Raw genomic sequence first — 24547 nt, 5'->3', positions numbered from 1 at the left:
TATTATTTATACAATTTTGATTATCTATCTGGAATTGTTTATAATCTGGGAGCTTGTTTAAGCCAGACCTCAATGCTTGATGAGTTGTACTCAGCCTGCAACAGCATGTTTGCCTGGGATGGGCTGAATATGATAACATTATTGTCTAGGATAAGCGGGTTTAGTCTTGGGGATACTTGTTTAATCAAAGGGACATTTGGGATATACATTTAAATGTCAGCTGGCACATTTGGGTTAAGGTTTGCTGGATATTGAAGGCTGTATCATATGTTGTTATAATGTACTAGACATGGCTGTTATAGATTGCTACCCATTCAATATTGTGCTGTGAAATATGCAAGTCAGACCCTGCTTCCAAAACTTCTTTAATATTTTTTTTTTTTAAATTAATGCATATGTGAAAACAAATGTGACAAACACGTTGGGGCTTTGGGTGTGCATAGGAGTGAGGCATGAGAAGTGATTGCAAGTCATGCATTGTTGTACCCAGGGGCGGGCTGGACCGGGGGGGGGGGGCAGCAGGCACCCGGGCCACTCAGTCTAGCGGCTGTTCGGGCCCGCCGCCTCCCCCTGTCCCCCGCAGTGGATGCAGTAATTTTTCTTACGTCACCGGCGGCCGCATCGTATGCGGCCGCGTCAGCGCACAGGCGGCCGCATCCCTTGACACGCGATGCGGCTGCGTCATTATGACGTGATGCGGCCGCCTGTGTGCCCCCCGGGCTGATACCTCCCAGCCCGCGCCTGGTTGTACCATTACCCAAGACATGTTAGATTGCTCAGTATCATCACATAGGAGGAAATCCCCTATCATCACTGTTAAGCACTGCAATAACTCAATGATGTCAGTGCAAAAAGACACACATCATCATCATAATCTATTTATGCAGCGCCACCAATTCTGCAGCGCTGTACAGAGAACTTACTTACATCAGTCATTGCCCAATTGGAGATTACAGTCTAAATTTCCTATCATACACACACACAGACTAACGCCAATTAACCTACTAGTATGTTTTTGGAGTGTGGGAGAAAACCGCAGCACCCGGAGGAAACACATGCAATCACTGGGAGAACATACAAACTCTATACAGATAGGGCCATGGTCAGGAATCAAACTCATGATCCAAGTACTGAGGCTGAAGTGCTAACCACTGAGCCACCGTGCCTCCCCACACTGTCCTTTCATCTCTATAACCAATTACTAGGGTCCTAATTTGAAGAACTTAAGTGAGTGGAGTAAGATGGAAATGTAACTGAAAACTGGCTTTATAGTGAATGAAAACTAGAGTATATAGACCAGTGATAGGCAACCTGATAAACTTCAGAGCCCGCATTGGGCAGCCCTCTAAACGTCAAAAGGGCCGCACATTTCCCTTAATCTCAGTAATAAGTTAAAACAACAAATTTACTCAAAGAGACACATATCAGTAAAATCATATCAGCAGGCAACTTAAACACGTTTTACATGCTATAACAAACAAATCTAAGAATAAAACAGGAAGGAGAGATGAGCCTCTGGTGAGGTTGGAGGGCTGCCTGTCGCCCAATGAAATAACATCGAAGTAAATAGTTCTGCTGTATATGCAGATGAGACAGTAAATGTTTTGCTGTGATATGATGGGAATTTATTGGAACGTATTACTTGGATTTGATGAGATGTTTTGGGAGATAGATGAAATTTGCTAGGCGTGTTTTCCTAGAATATACTTTTAAAGTATTTATGAGGTATTTTGAAAATCTAGTCCTGATATATAATGGTATGATTAGAATTTATAGATGGGATATGCATTCGCTGAACCAGTGGTGATGTTTTACAGAATATGCTGTAAATTTATTCTGATGCATTTTATGATACTGCTGGCAGAGCATGAAGACTTATGATCACTTTTACTAAGCCTAAGGTTATTACATAGTCAGATCTTGCCCTATCTTGCTGGACATCTACACAGAAGAAAATGTTCTGTTTGCTGGATGGAAAAGAAATTTCAGCATATGTTCTTATTAATGCTACTACTAATAATATAAGTCCATGAACAGACATGTTTTATGGATACGTATGAAGTATATGTGAATAGGTTGAGGCACACATTTTTAGCTAAATACACTTTTTTTTTTTTAATCCGGAACAGTAAGTGCTTGTGTCCCCCTTTTACAAGGACACACCTGAAAAATCCTACCTACAGGACATTGCACTGACAGATGCTCATAAGCCAAAGCCACAGCAACAGAACACTCAGGAATGGTGTTAAAATAACAACTGTAATTCCCCCATCTCAAAGATCCAGCACCTCAAGACTAATCAGATTAAGCACTCTGAGAGGCATATTCAATTGACGGCGGGATCGCCGAAAATCCAGCGCTCCAAAAATATTACCATTGTTACGGTAATATCTTGCTGAAATCCAGCGAGTAAATTACCGTATTAACGGTTTTTACGTGCAGGATTACCATATTAACGGTAATATTTTTGGAGCGCTGGATTTTCGGCGATCCCGCCGTCAATTGAATACCCCCCTGAGCTTGAGATAAAACACCATATATATTTCAAGATGTGAATCTAAAACCCTTTTCAGAGGTATTTTCTGACCTATTCTTGTAAAAAAAATAAAAAAAAAATATTACCAATCCTACCACCTATGCAATTCACCAAACTTCATATGTTATCGATTCCCCCATCCACACACTCTTTCTCTTGACAATAATATAAAGGGGCTTATCTGGCAGTTTAACAGTAAACATTTTTGTTTTATTACAATTTACATTATATTTAATGTTGCATTACATTTATATGCTTGGTGCAAATATTTGTTTTTTTATTTTTCCAGAGGTTCAAAGAGAGGGGAGAGCGCGGCCTTCATAATCTGCGGATAGAAGTCAGCTGCTCCTGCTGGCAGCTACCAGTCCCCAGTCACGAATGGAGAGCTGGAGCACTCAAATGGAGAGCCTAACATAGCTAAAGCATTGAAAGCAAATTTATTATAGTATAAATAATTGAATGCACTTACAAATATGTAATAAAACAAGAATAGATGGGGTTCAGCCTTTCAGTAGTATCAAACTATTTTTCCTGAGCACACCCTTCTTCTACATGCACAGGTTTATAACTAGAGCATGTAGGCTACTAGAAAGTAATAGTTTTACTACAGTCAATAACTTACTCCTTGAAGGTAAAACACATGTCAATGAATGTGAACATTTTCAACCAGTCACACAAAAATACATTTTATCCCCTGAATGTAAAATATAATCTAGTGAGATCATTTGTTTAAAGTAGAAAATACAAAAGTACTTCATATTCCATAGCAAAGCCTCTAAAAATAGAAACAATATCAGCATATCAATCCACAAATAGGCACCATTTGTAGTGTCATTTGGATGTTAAAGGGAGATACTTATTTAAGACTTGATACATTATGTCAAAATGACTGTGGTGTGTGTATATATGCACTAAATGCCAACCAAGTCTGTTTATTACACATATTAGCAGACCTGTCACTCTTCCAGGAAGGTATCCTGCCAAAGTGGGTGCTTTAACAAAGTTATAACCCCAAATGGTAACTGCTTACATGGGACTTTCAGTATTCCCCAATTCAATTTCATACACTCCATCTTATACAACTACCTCTTCTACAGGCCAGGCCATCCTGTGGCTCTCCAGGTGTTGTGAAACTACAAGTCCCAGCATACCCTGTCAGCAATTAACTGGCTATCTGCTGGCAAATCGTGCTGGGGCTTGTGGTGTCACAACACCTTGAGAGCCACAGGTTGACCTAGCCTGTTCTATTAGATGCTTGTTGGCTTTTAAATCCTGGGAGCACGTACTACCCATGTTACTCATATCAATTCTATTTATAGTAGCATAGATTTCATTTTAGACCAATATAAGACACATTATTTAGCTGAGGATTCAGTGGGCAATGTAACGTGGTCAGACCACGGTCTCATCTTTGTCACTCTCACACTCCCTGTGAGTTGCTGTGAAGAGTTTTTAATGAAACTTGATGAAAACATTCTTACACTTCCAAACATTCTGGAAAAGAGCAAAGCTCACATGATTGAATATCTAGCTTTAAATGATATATCAGATATTTCATATTACAAAGTGGAATGCACACAAGTGCATAATTGAGGGGCATTCATTCTTTTTTCTTCCTCCAAGAGTCACAACCTCCTCTCAAATCTCGTCAACAACAACACAATTTTCTCAGCCAACCACCTTGGTGTCACCTTTGACTCTATCCCCTGTTTTACTCCTCACATCCAGCCTCTAGATAGACTATTGTTGCCCCTTCTAAACAATGGTAGAGAATTCAATTTTCTTAGCAAAGTTGTAATCTTAAGTTTTTCCTGCCCTCTCTACATTTCCTGCCTTGATTACTGCAACCTCCTTCAATCTGGCATTCCTCTTACCCATCTACGCCCACTTTAATCCACCCTAAATGCAAGACTGATCTTCCTCCCTCACCACTTAACATCCGCTGCAACACTGTGCAGATCTCTACACTGGCTCCAGAGTCCAATACAAATTATCTACCTTCAACTGCAAAGTCCACAAGAGCAGCACCTCAAGATATGCTTTAAATTTATCATGATGCTGCTAAGAAATAAGAATATCTCCTGTTTGTCTGATCTGTCATCTATGCGATTACTGCAGCTACAATGTGTAGGATCATTCCTGCAGTTCACTAATTCAGCTGGTTGCTAGTTAAATAGTTGCAAGTTTCCTTCAGCCCTCAGTCTGGCAGCTTCAGCTGTGCAATCACTTACCACACCCATGCAGCTAATCATCCTGTAGTTGCTGCCTTTATAAACCACTTTCTGGCTTCATATCAATGCTGGTGAAAAGTTCCTGCTTGACCTAGTGTACCTTGTATCCTGGCCTGTTTAGTTATCAGTGCTTTATCAGAATTGTTTAAAGGATACTGCTTTCATCTGTACTCCTGACTCTTGGTTTGTTAAATGGATTTTCATATATATCTCTTCCTGTCCTTACCCCTGGCTTGTTTAAGGGAACTGATGTCTTCTCTAATCCTGACTGTAGCCTGTCTGTTTTTATTAACTCCTTCCTGTCTGATTGTCAATTTGCAACAGTACACCATCTGGTTTCTCACTACCTGCTACCGTGTGCTGTCCACTTCACCAGTGCCAGATCAATATGTGATAACATCTGCCTGTCTGCCTCTGAGTTCTGTCAATAATATACAAGGTTTCTCATTACCTCCTACCGTGTTCTTTTAATTCCACCAGACAATTGTAAATCAACAACTACTACTAGCCAGGCTTAAGTCCTGGGGGCAACTAAGTACTGTGCAACATATCTAGTTCCTCAGAAAGGGGGCTTCAAAAGTCAAGCATCTCAAGAAGTGGCTCTAGTTGACGAATGCACACACCTTGCCCAGTAAAAGATGTAGTTGCATACTAGAGTGTTTCATAGTGTATATAAAAAAATTGAAAACAAAAAAATAAAAAACAACATTCCCTCATACAAACCAAAGACCAGTGCTCATAGACTGGTTGTCACTAATATGTGGGGGGATAATGGACATCATTGGGTCATCCTAGAGAGGCTGCAACCAACATCAGGCTGTGACAGGTTGGCTTTTCACCATATAGCAGGGAAACCTGCAGTGTGGGGTCCCCTGTAATAATGGGACACAGTCCCAGCCTGTTAGACATAGGGCCGGATTCCCTAGGGGAATCAGGCTCATAAAAACAACATGGATACCTCTTGTCATGATTATTGCATAATCAGTAGTTAAGAAAATTACACAGAAATGTAGTCATGATTACTCCTAAAGATATGAGCATCTCTGAAGTCACTCTGTATAAATAAACCAGGAGTCAATGTATATAGATGTACCCTTTAGAGACCTGGTTCTTGTAACCTAGTTTGAATTTGATAAGCAATACAGACTTGTGTCCAGAGGATAAGTAAACTATGGTTTATGGCACCCAATCTCATAAGCAGAAAGTCCAGACATTCCTTTGACCAGATGGACCAGTTTTTTTGCTTTTTTTTTGGTGGGGGGGGGGGGCACTCCAAGTGCATTATGTTTTATACATAAGCCAACATGTTTCAAAGCAATACTTTTATGATCCAGATTGGAAGAAATTTCTGTATACATCCATAATCAGTGATCCTGGCCACATGCCCTTTTAAGCATAGATAACAACCTTATCATGAAAAGAGATCTAGTAAGTTCCCAAATAATGTTTCAAAACATATTCATGTTCCATATGCATATGGTCATGAACTCATATTCTTTTGATTGGATATAAAGCTTTATTTATATTGTGTTCCAAAAGCTAATTATCCCATCTATAGAATTCCTGAATAGGAATGTGTTTGAACTAAAATGATCATAAAAGTAAAATTGTTTAGCATACCACAGTCTTCTTTCAGCTACCTTATATTGAAGGGGGGTATTAGTCATAGAAGAGAAAGTTTTCAAAATAATGAAATTGTTGAAAGTTGTCAGTTTTTTATGGAGGCAGTTTGCTGCTGAGGTGCTGTCCACATACTAGCAATCCCCCAGGCAGCACTTCCATGGAAGTATGTGACTTTTCTGGTTCTGCTTTTATCTTTGTTTGTTTTAAAAAAAAAATAATTTTGTTACCCTTTTTTTATACATTAAGCATTTTGACTTTGTTCATCATATCAAACTCCATTTAATAATGTTCTGTCTTTGTGTTCTTGATGTATTCACATGTCAGTAAGGCTTAGTTGTTATAATGCTACATTTAAGGCAGATCCTTTCTGGTGTTACAAGAACTATGATTAAACTAGGCTAAGATTGCATTTTGAGATAAGTCTAGAAGTGACTGAAGGCATTCTCAGAGAGTCAGCTTTGAGCGTGAGATATACTTTTAGAGGAGTTTAATCATTTTTAGACTGTCCAGGTGGCTTTGATTAAAACTTTTACATGCACATGTCATACATGTTGATAGCACTGAGGCTATCACCCCTGGGTGGTAGGTGTTGGAGTAATTATTATTTAAAGGCATTAAATAGTATTTCAGGCAGTAATAGCATGGGTTGCTGGTCCCAGCAACCCATTGCAGCCAAAAACTTCTTGGGAAACTTGACTCTAGAACTACAAGCACCAACATGTTCTTGCATTCCTGGCCCACTGAGACCTATAGTGCCACATAGTATGATACTTTTTAAAAAGAACATCCACAACTTCCACAGTAAAAGTCCTTTAATTTAAATGAACACTCCCCCAATCCCTCATTCTCCACTTTATTATACTCCTAAATTCAAAATTTCCATATTCTTTTGTCTTTTCTGGAATTCCAAAGCTGTGAACCGTCTGCAAGTAACCAATACAGATTGGCTTTTCTCTGATTGATTAGAGTGTAAAAAAGCCGCTCTGATTATCTATTTGCATATAGACCCCTTAGTAACTTTAATTTCACAATCTAAAGAGATGCTCAACAATATTGATTATTATAGACTGAGAGTGCAGCAGTAGGGGCATAAATTGGCACTATTTGTAGATGATTATTTAACAATAATTTGAACACAAAATATAGTGGGAAAAGTAATGGTTAGGTCCCATTTCCTTTCTAAAACAAAGTGCTGGAAACATGTCCATTATGCCATGTTCATTACTCACTACACAAAACACATACTCCCCTCACAAACAAAAGTGAGAAAAGGAAAGGTGGGTTTCCATTTATTTTCCCAGCCCTACTCACAATTAATCTCTGATAGCAAAAACTACGTAGAGGCCAGGGATGTTGTTTTCCCCTCATGGGCCCCCCTCTTGATAGAACAGAAATAGGGCCTCTTCTGAAATGCGCCGATTAGAAGAGGCTTCCTTTCTGCTCTTTATAGAGCAGAGTGGGGGCATGAGGAGTGATCAGGTGCAACCCAACCCACTCATCTTTGGGCCCCATTGCCGCCGAACTCCATGAACACAATATAGTTCCACTCCTGTTCACGAACTCCCCACTACAAGAAGCATGCATAGGAAACTGAGAGAAGAAGATAGAAATCTCAAAATTACTAGAGGAATGGGATGACTATTTACGGAGTTTACATAGAAAAATATGAAATTAATTACACATTTTTTCTGGTTGTATAGAACAGTGTTTCTTAAATATGGTCCCTAGCAGTGCATGTTTTCCATATCTCCTTGCTTTTGTACAGATGTATTCATTGCTGACTGAAACATTGTAATAGATCCACAGGTGCTATATTTATTTACCTTTTCACCTGGAAATAATGCAAAAAGTACCGTAATGCCAGAGTGTACTTACACCCAGATTCAAATGGAAACATATCTTGAGATCCTCTTGTATTTGAATATGGGCGCACAAGTTGCGTGCATTTTTTTTTAAACTCATGTTGTGTTCACATAACCTTCGAAGTTGAATAATGCCCACAGTGAAATACTTGTGTTTCTAACTTAAATAAACCAAATTTGCCTACTCTCCTGGAGTGTCCCGGAGACTCACGAATTTCTGGGAGTCCTCCCAAACTCCAGAGAGAGCAAGGCAACCTCCCAGTTCCTGGGCCTTCATTACTTAAGTGGCGGGGGCATTGTAATAGGCCAGAAAATGTGATGTAAGTTTAGGGGGCGGGGCATGGAGATTTCCGGCAGTTGGTCCTGCCCCCTATACTTACATCACATTTTCTGGCCTATTACAGTGAGGGCTGGGCCACGATGACGCAAGAATCGCATCTTAAGCACTCCCCAATCTCCCGAAGAACAATATCCCAAAGTTGGCAAGTATGAAATAAACACACTATTACTAGCAACCCTATTCATCATGTACTATATTTGCTGTTTAACAACTTATAACGTAGCATGTTGCGTATCTGTAACTTATTTGTGTATTTTACCGACCTGTAATAAAATTGAAGTGATGTGCATATAGATAACGTGGTTATCCTTCTGGCATCTGGTATATTCTGACCCAGAAGGGTATGTCTAGAACACTCTGTTACTCTTGCAGCGCACTCTACTGAAACATCCACAAACAGCCAGTGTTTTTAATTATGAGTCACCAATAACAAATGTGGTAGTCACTAAAACATTTTAAGTTGATTTTGCTGGCTATTTCCTAACCGCTAAACATGCATTTTTCATGTATATGTGAATGACCACCTTAATTAATAAAAGGAGATGAAATTCTGTTTGCTCTATTTACTTTTTACACGTATCCTTGTGTGCACCCAGTCCCCTCTGCTCCCACCTAAAGGGAATTGACTTGTAGGGTCCCAGTTCTCTCTGCCCCTGGCTGAAGGAGGTTGACTTGTGGGCTTCCAGTCCCCTCTGCTCCCGGCTGAAGGCAATTGATTTGTGGTCTCCCAGTCCCCTCATTTATACCCTGAGACTACTGCGTTATGTAACTGACAGCTTTATAGTTATATGGGCGGGGTTTGGGTGTGGCCTGGTTTAACGGATGTGGTATTTTCAACATGTCATTTGGGTATGGTTGTTTTTTTCAGTCATAGGGGTGTGGTCACTTCAAATGTCAAATAGGGGTGATCCCTTTATTGTGTCATATGACTACTTAGATTACATTTTAAAAATATATTAGTTTACATTGCAAAACACAAGCGTAAAACAACAGGCTACTAATGCCAGTTGAAATTAAAATGTGTAGATTATATTAAGGTGTTTTCTGGCATATTTTCTGTGTCAGTGAAAACTATAAAGAGTATATCACTTCCCTTATCCCTTTATTTTACTTGGAAATATCCTCTAATGTTGGCGGTATATAAAGGAGGTAAATAATAATTACATTTGCTCTATGTGTATGAAAGCTGGTAAATTATTGAGTTTTTGTTATTATTATTATCACCATTGTCTATGTTTATAGTACCACCATATTACACAGCACTGTACAGAGAATATCATCATTCACATAATATACAGCAGTCCTTGCCCCATTGAAGCTTACATTGTAGTCAGCAGCCAATTAACCTATCATTATGTTTTTGGATTAAAGGGAGGAAACTTACACAAACGAAGGCAGAACGTACAAACTCAGAATATAACTCATGACCCCAGCAGTTGTGCTAACCATTGAGCGGGATTGGAAGCAGTTAAAGAAGGCCTCATATACACTGGCATCAATTTTATGCCTTGTACTAGGAGGTTTAACTCGAGTGGAACACATGGAATAGGGTTTGAATCTAGTAACCACTATTACTCTCATCCGTTAGCATGCAGCATCGGTTCATTTTTCCAAAAGCTTCCTACTCCATTCAAATTCTCTTACCACTAATTACTGCATTGAGGGGGTCTGATCATCCTGCAATAACCTCCTCAACAAGAGTAAAACAGCAATTACAACTGCAGATCAAATGCATTAGTTTGACATTCAGTTTTATTGGCTTTTTTTTTTTAAAGCAAATAAAACGAAAAGACCATAGAAGCATCAACGTTAAATTTGGAATTTAAGGATAGCATTTATTTTCTCAGAAATTTGCAAATATATACAATGCAGCATTTAACTCACTCATCTCCATTAATAATACACATTAGCAGAATCAACCATGGCAACTTATGCAAATAAGTATAAATTCATATTGCTATGAGGAAATACAGAGAATTTTGACACACTCTCCTCAGTCTCTACACCACTAACCTGCACAATTGTTTTTATCACAGGGACACAAAAACATATAACAGACTCAGGGCCACATGGGAGTTGAAATTCCCATCTTCCCTAATATGAAGCACTCAGCACTAACGGGTTCATGCAGAATTTAAGGAAAATGAAGAGAGAGAAATATGTCCCAATTGTTCCTAACTTTGAAACAACAAATTTACAGGAAAAAAGGGTAAAATATAATATGTGGGTCACATTTCACCCCTTAACAACATAGAAGGATTGGCATCAGTTAATATAAGAAAACCTTTAATCCATCAATTAAAATGTAACTATGACCAGTAAGGGAATAAGTTACTTAAAATTATTACAAACTGATTTACATACAGATGAGTGTGTTAAATCTGTCATCAATCCGCAAGCCTAAAAAGCTGAACTCAGCATAAAGGGGAAGAGAATTTTTATTTGGCCAATTATATCATAAAGCATCCCAAGGAACTCATGGAGTAACTACATACAAATGTCAGCTGACATTTGTGTGTCATGTAAAACCATGTATATGTTTGTTTGTAGTAATCTGACATTGTATCAGTTCTGGGGGCCTATTTATTAAGCCTTAAACCATGCGGAAACAGCTGTTTTTATATATATATATATATATATATATATATATATATATATATATATATATATATTTATATATATGTTTGGTAAATATGGTACAGCCATATCCATGACTTAATAGACTCCAGTAGATAATATTATTTCCAAGTATTCCTATTCATTGCTACTGCTATTACCTTATGATTGAAAACAAGATTTGAAAAGAACAGCTTCTTTGTGGCACTAAAAGTTCGTTATTCTCTGCCAAATAATTTTGGCTCAGTAAATAAATAACAATAGTGCTGTCTGCCTGACAAGTCTTGTTTTGAATATGACAAGAAGTGAGTGGGGGCTAGAGAGAGAGAACTCAGGCTTCTGTCTTTTCAAGTGTACCATACATGCATATGTTGTGCTCTAACACATAAATAGGTACTGATCATTTTGAATTTGAAAATGTACAGACAATGGTAGGAAAGTGGATATCAAGGTAAGAAGGTGGTTGATCACAGTGGAGCAAGATTTATAGCAACATTTCCGCCTGCAAATCAGTTGAGTACTGGGGAGATCCATATAGAGCCCCTAGTAATTGGAAACTCAATCACAGGATGGGGGTGGGGGGGGGTTTGGCTCTTCAGGACAGTGCTGACTATGAGTCATTAGTTCTGTCAGATCGTGCCTGTGTAGACATCACGGCCCCCGCCAACTGTGCTTTCTTGGGGATCTGTAAAATCAGGAGAACATTGAGCTCAGTCCTCACCATATGGCTAGAGAAGGGAAGAGCGTGGTTCAGCAACCGGGATTGTGCATCAAAGTAGCTGAGACACTGGTGAGGAATAGAAGTGTATATTTTGCAGTGTGGTGAACATTCTGATATTGTCTTCCTATTAGCTATTATTTTGTGTGCTTTATATATATATATATATATATATATATATATATATATATATATATAATAAAAGGGTGTCTTTCACCTACTATTTGATCAGGTGATTTATTTAACCCACGTCAAGAGATCAATCAGAGAGAAGTTGCTCTGCATTGGTTAGTTGCAGACAGGTTCCCAGCCTGTTATTAGAACCATGCGTCATCAAGTAGTGCTTCAGCCTCGTTTAACAAGTTTTTTTCTAACCTTTGTTGTACCAAAAAAGGAAGAAAGAAGTGAGAATTCCTTTGTCATTAGGAGTCTAATAAAGTGAGGTTTTGGGGGAGTATTTAGGACATTACAGGGTTTGTATTTTGTTTTATTTTTATATAGCATTTTACTATGTATCTCTACAGGTCAATGTGGGCCCTGGATGTCAGGGAATGCTGATGTTTGTAGATCTACAGGTGCCAAAATATGGTAGTATATGTACTGGAACTTAAAGTTTTATATGTGCCGGAATACATATGCATTTTATAGCCTGCTGGAACCAGTAGCACCATATATGAAAGTACTATTTTCTGACTTTAAAAAAGTATTATCCCAACACCCACCATCCAGGGGTGGTGGGAGCAGCCTCAATGCTATGAAGATGGAGCTATTTTGTTAGCTATTTTTTTTCTAGTGTGGTGAACTATTTTTTTTTGGGGGGGGGGGGGGGGGGCTTGGGATTTCAGCCCTATGCTGAACAAGCTGGGTCTATGTCCCTCTATAATAGGGGGAAGCCATGCTCTGTGTCTTTGTTATAGTGTGACCAGCCCATCCTGTCATAGGGGCCTATTTATGTAGCACCGCATTTTATGAAAGGTACTTTTCAATCCCCATCGCATAGAGGATTGAAAAGTATCTCATATTTATTAGAAAATCAACACAGGAACAGCCGTTCCGAAAAACAACTGTTCCTGTGAAGTCTTACACCTACCTTTCACAGGCTCTTCGTTTGCGGTCCTCTGCGACGTGGTTTCACGGTTGCTCTGAATCCCTGTGCGCATATGTAACGCCCCCTGCGGGGAAAGACAGGGACAGACGCAACACAAAAGAACTTACCTTGTAAACGATGGTCACCTCCAGTCCGCTTCCAATTTCCCAGCTGTGATCCAATCCCAGCAGATCCGCAGCCGCAGTCACCTCCAATCACGTCCCTCTGAGATAGAGACAGAGATTACGGCCGTGCCTACCAGGTAAGGGCTGTCCGAGACTACGGCAAAGAACAAGGGCACAGTCAGTCCAAGCTCCTTGCCGCCTCCTCACTTTGTTCTTGCCAAGACGCGGGGGACTACAGGCACTGAAGGCCAAGACTAATCCGAGGACTAATCCCGCCTCAAGTACCTCACACACCTGCCGGTGAGGGCCTAACCGAAAGGGGGAATCGAGCGTGATACTCACCGGGACACTCCCACTTCCGATCCGGTTCTCCTGCACCTTCCCGACTCCTGCGGATGACAAGAACACACAGCCTCCCTCTACGCTCTCCGTGAGACTAAGATGGCACCCACAAAACTGGACTGACTACAACAGCGACCCGACCCTAACAACGTTCTAATGGTCGGCAACGCAACTAAGTCAAACCACTATGACTAACTAGGTGTGGTGCACTAACGGAACTGCTCACTTACACGCTACGGGGAACACCAGCCGGTGTTCACAGCCTAAACCGGAGGGCGGTTCCTAACCCCCTCACCCAGGTCGTACCAAGAAGCTGTCTTCTTGCTATGGGGTCACCCACGGACCCTAAGGACCGGTTCTTTAAGCACGGCTGAGGCTCAGTAGAACAGCACACTAACCCGCGGGCCGACTGCCGCACGGAACAGCCGATCGAACTGAACCGCCCGACTGCCTGTACTCGGGTATCTCGAACGTGTCCCTACGTCCGAAACCACAGGTCCACCTGCACGGAACCGGCCTTGAGGACCCTTGATCAGAACCACGGCCGCCCCTGGAACTGCCTCAAGGTGTGCTGCACTGCCACCAACTCACTCAGCCACCCCCTCTGGGTACCAGTGTGACCCCGGGGACCTAAGGGACAGGAAAACTACGTGTGTTCTCCCCTGACTATGTGTATGCTGGTAACTACACTTGTCCCCACAGCACGGGTTAGCACAGGAAAACCACAGAAACAAGAGCCTACCTTTAATGGGGGCCTGACGTCTTGCCCCTGGACACAGTTATGTAGCACACCCCAAAATACCGTAATGTAAACTATACTCGCCGCACAGACAGAATAAATACAGTATACAGTACTTTGCACGTTACTTACCCGAGCACACCGCTGTTAGCCAACCAGCAGGTTGCTACAGCACCACAGGAGCCTCCGCTCTACTGTACCTCCTAACCACGTGTGCTCACCTCACACAGGACCGCGCCTACACTCACGAGGCTCTCACGCCTCTACCACACACCACCAGGGCCTTATGCCCTACACACCATGTGTCTCTGCCCAGCTACACACAGAGCCTTCTGCTCTATTTCATGGTCCTCAGCCCCCTCTCTACCTCAGGGCTCTGAGCCCACTAACTAGGGCCTTGTGCCCTACTACCTAGGGGTCCTAGCCCCTGCCTGAGGCCTGTGGCCTCCCTGACTGACTGAGGGCCTTGTGCCCTTAATAGCCTACAGGCTACCAGCCTCTAACCAGGCCCTCTGGCCTTCCTATGGCCTCTAGGCCACTCACTACCTAAGGGCCTTGTGCCCTTGTAACTGGGGCTCCCACGCCCCCTGTCTAACTAATAGGGGCTTGTCCCCTTCTATATCAATACAATGGCCTACTGGCCCACTAACTTTATCAGGGCCTAGTGCCCAGGTCCCTGGGCCTTGTGCCCCTACTTCACGGTGCCACGGGCCTTGTGCCCGACTGTGCCCACGGGCCTAGTGCCCGAATTAACGCTGAGTATACTTACCTGCTCTGCGCAGGATACTCAACTTGCCACACCGTCTTCCGCTTCTTTCTCCGGCTCTTCCAGACCCTCCAGCCGGCGGCGCCTCTTCTCCTCTTCGGCGCTGTTGAGGGGTGCTTGGCGGGGGCGCTCTCAGCCCTTACAAGGGCTCCCCGCCGACGATCTCCGCTTGATTGGAGTCTTCGGGCGGCAGGGTAGCTCACGGCCCTTACAAGGGCCCCCTGCCGCCGCTGCCGCTGGTCTTGTTGCTGGACGTCTTGCAGAGACGTCCTCCTTCTTCTCCGCCGACGGACTTCAGGCAAAATGGCGCCACCCGGCGACTTATATAGTCGCCGGCGTGACGTCATCAGCCGGCGCGAGCGCTGATTGGCTCGCGTCGGCGCCAATCTTTTGAATGGCCGGGCGCGAGCCGCGATTGGCTCGCGCATCCGGCCGCTGATTGGCCAGCAGGGAAAGATGAGCCCTGATTGGCTCATCCTTCCCCCGCGCACGGGACCTGCAGGAAGAAAGTCATACTCACCGCCGCTGGATCGATGGACGGGTAAGTACTTCTCCTCTTCTTTCTTCACCCGCTTGCAGGGCTCAGCTACCAGGGGACTCTTCATCCCCTTCCCGGGCGCCAGGCACATCTTCAGCCCCTCCAGGGGCATAGCGATGGCGGGCACCTTCGCCCGCTTCTCGTGCACCATCTCCACATTTCCGCCGCCTTTTTCCATTGTGGTCCCCACAATCGACGTCTTCTCCTCAACGTCCACCTCCAAGGGTCGCTTACCGGCATCCCTGACTTGCGTCCACCAGATCCTCCGCGGTAAGGCCCTTTCGCGCAGGATCCACACCATCCTGGCAACTTCCTCGCCCGAAGTCGGTATCCAGGGAGTCTCTTCCTCGGCACCTGCCGGAACCTCCCATCCGTCCGATACCTCCTCGGTTGTGCGGGAAGCTTCTTCAGAAGGTGAAAACATCCACCACTCTCCAGCTGCGCTCTCTAAAGTACAGTCTTCTTCAGGCAGTACTTCTTCAGCAGCTCTCTCTTCCGGGGTACTGATGGCTTCCATCCTCTCAGGTACCACCGGGCAGACATCTTCACATGTCTCCGGACACAACGTTGCCCCGTGGAGGGTCTGCTCAGTTCTCCCTTCGTCTTCAGGGACCAACTCTTCCACAGCCACGGACAAGTCGTCTGACGTATCCGACGTCTCCAATACCCCAGCTCCAGCATCCGGCTGACGCGGGTATTCCTGTCGCGAATCTTGCTTGGACGAGACGATCTCCTGCGATCCAACAGTCAGCAGGCTCTGCCGATCCTTCCCTCCAGACTCCGACTTCTCTTGAGACCATTGATGGAAGGCTTCCTCGTCCTTCCACTCGAAGACTTCTACGTCTTCCCATTCATCGGAGACTTCTTCGTCCTCCCATTCACCAAAGAGCTCCTCGGCAACTGGGCAGTGGTATGCGAAGTGTCCAGGCAACCCACACTTCCAGCACAGCATTTCTTCCACCTGTTGCCGTTTAGTACCTCTGTTCTTCTTCTTCCTTGTCTCACAACGTTCCAGGATTTGCTTCGTGAACGCTGCCACTTCGTCACGAGAGATGACACAGCTGTATCCCTCGTACAGCGGAATGATCCCCCGATGAGCCATCGTTGATCCTGCCGACTACGCCAAAATGTAACGCCCCCTGCGGGGAAAGACAGGGACAGACGCAACACAAAAGAACTTACCTTGTAAACGATGGTCACCTCCAGTCCGCTTCCAATTTCCCAGCTGTGATCCAATCCCAGCAGATCCGCAGCCGCAGTCACCTCCAATCACGTCCCTCTGAGATAGAGACAGAGATTACGGCCGTGCCTACCAGGTAAGGGCTGTCCGAGACTACGGCAAAGAACAAGGGCACAGTCAGTCCAAGCTCCTTGCCGCCTCCTCACTTTGTTCTTGCCAAGACGCGGGGGACTACAGGCACTGAAGGCCAAGACTAATCCGAGGACTAATCCCGCCTCAAGTACCTCACACACCTGCCGGTGAGGGCCTAACCGAAAGGGGGAATCGAGCGTGATACTCACCGGGACACTCCCACTTCCGATCCGATTCTCCTGCACCTTCCCGACTCCTGCGGATGACAAGAACACACAGCCTCCCTCTACGCTCTCCGTGAAACTAAGATGGCACCCACAAAACTGGACTGACTACAACAGCGACCCGACCCTAACAACGTTCTAATGGTCGGCAACGCAACTAAGTCAAACCACTATGACTAACTAGGTGTGGTGCACTAACGGAACTGCTCACTTACACGCTACGGGGAACACCAGCCGGTGTTCACAGCCTAAACCGGAGGGCGGTTCCTAACCCCCTCACCCAGGTCGTACCAAGAAGCTGCCTTCTTGCTATGGGGTCACCCACGGACCCTAAGGACCGGTTCTTTAAGCCCGGCTGAGGCTCAGTAGAACAGCACACTAACCCGCGGGCCGACTGCCGCACGGAACAGCCGATCGAACTGAACCGCCCGACTGCCTGTACTCGGGTATCTCACACGTGTCCCTACGTCCGGAACCACAGGTCCACCTACACGGAACCGGCCTTGAGGACCCTTGATCAGAACCACGGCCGCCCCTGGAACTGCCTCAAGGTGTGCTGCACTGCCACCAACTCACTCAGCCACCCCCTCTGGGTACCAGTGTGACCCCGGGGACCTAAGGGACAGGAAAACTACGTGTGTTCTCCCCTGACTATGTGTATGCTGGTAACTACACTTGTCCCCACAGCACGGGTTAGCACAGGAAAACCACAGGAACAAGAGCCTACCTTTAATGGGGGCCTGACGTCTTGCCCCTGGACACAGTTATGTAGCACACCCCAAAATACCGTAATGTAAACTATACTCGCCGCACAGACAGAATAAATACAGTATACAGTACTTTGCACGTTACTTAACCGAGCACACCGCTGTTAGCCAACCAGCAGGTTGCTACAGCACCACAGGAGCCTCCGCTCTACTGTACCTCCTAACCACGTGTGCTCACCTCACACAGGACCGCGCCTACACTCACGAGGCTCTCACGCCTCTACCACACACCACCAGGGCCTTATGCCCTACACACCATGTGTCTCTGCCCAGCTACACACAGAGCCTTCTGCTCTATTTCATGGTCCTCAGCCCCCTCTCTACCTCAGGGCTCTGAGCCCACTAACTAGGGCCTTGTGCCCTACTACCTAGGGGTCCTAGCCCCTGCCTGAGGCCTGTGGCCTCCCTGACTGACTGAGGGCCTTGTGCCCTTAATAGCCTACAGGCTACCAGCCTCTAACCAGGCCCTCTGGCCTTCCTATGGCCTCTAGGCCACTCACTACCTAAGGGCCTTGTGCCCTTGTAACTGGGGCTCCCACGCCCCCTGTCTAACTAATAGGGGCTTGTCCCCTTCTATATCAATACAATGGCCTACTGGCCCACTAACTTTATCAGGGCCTAGTGCCCAGGTCCCTGGGCCTTGTGCCCCTACTTCACGGTGCCACGGGCCTTGTGCCCGACTGTGCCCACGGGCCTAGTGCCCGAATTAACGCTGAGTATACTTACCTGCTCTGCGCAGGATACTCAACTTGCCACGCCGTCTTCCGCTTCTTTCTCCGGCTCTTCCAGACCCTCCAGCCGGCGGCGCCTCTTCTCCTCTTCGGCGCTGTTGAGGGGTGCTTGGCGGGGGCGCTCTCAGCCCTTACAAGGGCTCCCCGCCGACGATCTCCGCTTGAATGGAGTCTTCGGGCGGCAGGGTAGCTCACGGCCCTTACAAGGGCCCCCTGCCGCCGCTGCCGCTGGTCTTGTTGCTGGACGTCTTGCAGAGACGTCCTCCTTCTTCTCCGCCGACGGACTTCAGGCAAAATGGCGCCACCCGGCGACTTATATAGTCGCCGGCGTGACGTCATCAGCCGGCGCGAGCGCTGATTGGCTCGCGTCGGCGCCAATCTTTTGAATGGCCGGGCGCGAGCCGCGATTGGCTCGCGCATCCGGCCGCTGATTGGCCAGCAGGGAAAGATGAGCCCTGATTGGCTCATCCTTCCCCCGCGCACGGGACCTGCAGGAAGAAAGTCATACTCACCGCCGCTGGATCGATGGACGGGTAAGTACTTCTCCTCTTCTTTCTTCACCCGCTTGCAGGGCTCAGCTACCAGGGGACTCTTCATCCCCTTCCCGGGCGCCAGGCACATCTTCAGCCCCTCCAGGGGCATAGCGATGGCGGGCACCTTCGCCCACTTCTCGGGCACCATCTCCACACATACACCAACAGAAAAGCTCAGGCATGCACACAGAGATTTGGACAGTGAAAGACGGGGGGTCATGTGACAGGGAGGGATCACATGATCCCTCCACACATGCGCTGTCCAACTCTGCTCTTCGGAGCAGAGCTGCCGGCAGTGAAACTTTTCAATTATGTTAATGTACGCCAGACTGAAGACAACAGCGAAACGTACATTAACATTATTGAAAAGTTAAAAGTTAATTACGTACATTGTTAAGTAGCATTACTGAGCACTCCCCATTCACCGTTATGGGGAGTGCTCAGTAAAACGATAAGATATTGCAAAGCAGCAGATATCTGAGATATCTGCTGCGATGCTACAATCATAAATAGAAATTTAGTGGTTAATTCCCGAAAACTGTTGTTTTCGGGGATTTAACAGGGAGGGAAGCATTGATAAATAGGCCCCACAGCCAGGTACTAATTGTGACGTTTGTGAGATGACCATATGCTTTCGTCTCCCTCGATTATCGATACCCAGCTCAGGTTATGAGTGCTGCTGCTTAGATCACTTTTTGGGGGTAATATACATTGTACTTTTAACAGTAGACATCATCAAGTTCATTCCCAGTATACGGTTGCAACGAGATATGCTTAAAAGGTATCAACTTATCATACCCACATAAATTTGTAGATCATACATACAGACACTATGGAATTGCTGAAGTTTTTGAGCATTTCTGATGTGCTCTGGCTGGTTCAGTATTGCAGTATTGAACTTGGAGCTATAAAATATTATTGTAAACTAGTAAACTGTTGATTTTCAATACTATACAGTTCTAAGGAATGGTGTAGCTCGATCTGAAGATTGTAGACATTTGATATGATCTAAATGCAGGCTACGTGCTTATTCATATCACAGCTACATTTTTTGATGAAGTGCAAGTATTTAAAGTACATGTTTTATCAGCATTAGAAGTGTGTCTTGCTGCAAAAGAGCAACAAAGAGACCATACACAAAAAGATGAGAGCGGAAATAGTGTTGTGCTGTCATATGAGGTTTCTTGGTTGTATATTTGTCTAACAGAGCACAGTTTAAATATACAGAATAAGAGCATGTTTTACAAACATTATTATATAACCAATGTACAGTATTAATTCTTAGGGCTAGATTTACTAAGCTGCGGGTTTGAAAAAGTGGGGATGTTGCCTATAGCAACCAATCAGATTCTAACTGTCATTTTGTAGATAGTACTAAATAAATGAAAGCTGAGATCTGATTGGTTGCTATAGGCAACATCCCCACTTTTTCAAACCCGCAGCTTAGTAAATCTAGCCCTTAATGCTGTCTATAAAACAGAATTGCAATAAACTATTTCTCTACTTAAATAAAGAGATCAAATTAAAGCCATTTCTAAGATTGTAAATGTTCCCTCAGAAACCTGGATTGTGCAACACAAAATCCTTTCTCTGCTGTCCCTCACATGTCTTAACAATGTTCTAATGAGACCACACAGACTGATGAGAGAGTAGTGAGTTCCTGCAGCCATTTAATCTTTATCTACTTTTCTGTATCTTTAGTGTGATTAGGATACATGTTTATTACAGAACTGTCAACCCTCCAGTATCTGAAGTTTGTCATAGACATCTTGTCTTGTGCTGTAATTGTTTGCCCAGTCAGTCTATCTTTTAACTGCAAACACAAAGGAAGTAATATGGCCTACTTGGTTGCAATTATAGCGCAGCCAAGGTTACCTACAGAACACAAAACAAGCTAAGAATGACATTTAACATATCCTATGAAATACATTTTGAAATCATTCTTTTATTTTTAATGGTCCAACAAATTCTGACAGTTCTTATACAAATCCATGAATACAAACATAGGTCCAGTTTACTATAATTCACAGTGGTTCTGTGTCTCAGCTACAAACTCCCATTTAGCTGCTCAATTGTGTTTGCTCAATACGATTGTAGTGCTTGCTACAAACAATAATTTGACTTGCTACAAATAGGAACTTGCTCTGTTTTTGCTGTTAGCAATTTCTCGTTTCCAATCCCAACCTCATCCACTTACCAAGAAATATCCAGGTGAGCTCTATCTTACCAGATCAATTTTACATGCCCTATAGATTAGTACCATCATCCTACCTATATTTGCCAGCAAGTTTTAAAGGTTTGTCCCCATGGAATTGTCCTTATTTTTCAGTATGAACCAACAGGACAATACAATTCCTCATTCTCAATATTTTAGATACAATCCTTACCACCTGTTCATTTTCTCTTGGCTCTCTAGTCTTTACAAGTTAATTTATTTATTGAAAAAGAGTATTTAAAATGCAACTATAGTACACAATAGGTAAATCCAGTAAACATGACCTGATGGAGACTATAAGGGTCTAAAGTTCGCAGTGACAATAATGCACAATGTTTGGGGGTGCACAAGCTCAGAAGCAAAGTTTCCCTCAAACATATTTTAAAGTAATGGGAATTATGCACAGGGGAGGGCTGGCAAATTTTAGCCCCGGGGGCAAGATTTGAGTCAGTAGCCTATTTTAAAGGAAAAAAATTAAGGGTGGCCCAGTGACCGAGCCCAAGTTAGCACACTAGGGAGCGGCCCAGGGGGGCAGATGCCACAGATGCCCCCCAGCCCAGCCTGCCCCTGACTACACATGACCAGTCTGAAGCTTCTGATTGAAAGTTCAAGGTTCAGTCTAAGGCTGGGTACTGTCACGGTTCAGAAGGCTGGATCCTATGGTTTGTCTAGATTTGCACTACTCAAGCAAGTCCCGGAGTCTAACGAGGAGACGGTGTTCACCAGGGACCAGCTGCAAGGCAGTTTGGCTGCGTCTATCTCGCAGGTCGTGGCCCTCACTAGGAGTACCAGACAAAACCCCTTAGAGCAGTGGTGCCGCAGCCGCCATGACAAAAGAAAAAAAAAAGAGCTTGTCTTACCGATCCAGCGCTGGATCTTCCTCCTCTCCGTTTTCACTGACTATTGGGCATGATGTCATCATGTCCAACAGTGTCAGTGAGGAGCAGCAGCAGAGCAACAACAAGAAAGATGACAGAAGAAAATGAGGAAAGAAGGTAAGCAAAGGAACAGATAGGAAAAAGAAATGGGGGGACACAGAATTATATAGTGAAGTGGGACCAGAGAAAGGGGACACACAGAGAAAGAGAGAATTTATGAAAGGGGACACAGAGTGATTTATGAAAGGTGACAGAGAGTGATTTATGAAGGGGGACACAGAGAGTGATTTGATGAAGGGGGACACATAATGTGAGATGGTGAAGGGGACACAGAGTGGTATGAGTGATTTAATGAAAGGGAACACAGAGAGTGATTTATGAAGAGGGACACAGAAAGTGATTTATGAAGGGGGAAAAAAATGTGATTTGATGAAGGGGGACACAGAGTGTGAGATGGTAAAGGTGACACAGAGTGGTATGATGAAGGGGACAGTGTGCTTTAATAAGAGGGGACACAGTGTGATATAGTGAAGGGGACTAAGTGTGATGGTGCACATGGTGAAGGGGTACATGTGACATTGTTAGTGGGGCACATCTGATATGGTGAAGGGGTGCAGTGTGATGTGGTGAAGGGCCGCAGTGGTATGATGAATGGGCACAGTGGTATGATGAACACTTAGGATGTGTCAGTTCAGAAGTCAGCAGGTACCACTGGAGCGGAGGTGAAGCGCAAAAAAAGAGTGTCAGCTCTGCTGTCAACAGGTACAAGGGAGCCACGTCTAGCACCAAGGAGGTAACTAAAAGAACATGTACCAAACATCCAGGGAAGGTGCCTTTTAAACTTTGGAGCTAAAATCATTATCCAATAGGAGAGGAGCATAGAAAATGAATAGAACGGGTCTGCGCATGCGCAGATCAAAAACGAAGATGGTGGCGGCCAAGACGGAGCTGACGGACAGCAGAGACAGGTAAGAGTGCCGGGGATCGGGTATACAGCCCGATCGCCTGGCGTGTGGCAGGTACACACTACAGGTTTTTCACCCGATTATCGTGCCAGTTACACAATAAACGACTGTTAGGTCCGATATCGCATTACTGTGTACTCTCCCACAATCATGTTTTATCGTCCTAAAGCATATTGTATGGTTTGATCTTTATAACTGGACTAAAAATTTCTATAAATAATGTTCTGAAGTGCGTATACACTCACAACCAGCAGTGTAGGCAGATCTCCATAGAGCTTACAGAGTCATGATTGTTTCAGCAGATGGATAAGAAAGGTGAAGAGCACAGATCTGAAGGTAAATCGTGTAAAATCATTTAAACGCATGAATTGGCATGTTGATCAGGACTTTCAGTCCTTGGTAAAATTGTTAAAGATATTGCATCGGGAGAAATTTTCTGTATTGCGTACCTAGATTTACACTTCTTCAACTTTCACCTGTTCAAGTCATGCTGAGGGAATCTGACTGCAGTTTCTGTCTGAGTCTGGTCTATCGTGATTACTACTCGAGTAAATGATGCTGCAATTTGATTGTGTTTGAGTTCTGAGTTAGAGACTGCAGAACACAGAAGGAGAGAGAGAGTTTTAAGCCTTCACTAATAACCTGTTCCATCTGTATTTCAAGCAGAGCTAAATTAAAAAGACATTTGGGAGTATAGTTACACTTTTTTTAAAAAAACAACAACAATATTATTCTTTTAATTGTCCTCTTATTGACTCCAAGGTGTATATTTACTAAACTGTGGGTTTGAAGAAGTAGAGATGTTGCCTACAGCAACCAATCAGATTCTAGCTGTCATTTTGTAGAAAGTACTAAACAAATGATAACTATCATTTAATTGGTTGCTGCAGGCAACAATTCCACTTTTTCAAACCTGCAGTTTAGTAAATATACCCCTTGGAGTCAATAGGAGGACAATTAAAATAATAATATTGATTTATTTTTATTTTTTTTAAAAAGTGTAGCCCAGAAAAATAATATGTATGTATTTTTGTCACATACATTTATAGACTCATGCTAGAAATAGCTCAATTTGCAAACTTAAGTAAAAAGGGGGGAAGAAGTAAATTGACGATTGAAGCAGTGAAATGGTCAGAGTTCCATATCTGAATCACAGATATTATTACATGATGTTGAGAATGACATGTATGTTAATGTGGAGACCTGGGGCCCAGTCTTTTTTCTGCCTGACATGGAAACTGAAATGACGCCCCCTGACATCCTATAAACACTAAGGGGCATATTCAATTCCGATCCGATCCGCGATAACGCACGTTACAGCGGAAAATGCGCAGTACTGCCGGTAATACGGTACCGCAATAATGCAGATTTTTGTACGCAGCCCTATGGGCTGCGAACG

This window comes from Mixophyes fleayi, chromosome 3, assembly GCF_038048845.1.
Source record: "Mixophyes fleayi isolate aMixFle1 chromosome 3, aMixFle1.hap1, whole genome shotgun sequence".
In the NCBI taxonomy this organism is placed as follows: domain Eukaryota; kingdom Metazoa; phylum Chordata; class Amphibia; order Anura; family Limnodynastidae; genus Mixophyes; species Mixophyes fleayi.
The sequence above is the reverse complement of the archived record's forward strand: the minus strand, read 5'-3'. Positions refer to the sequence as shown.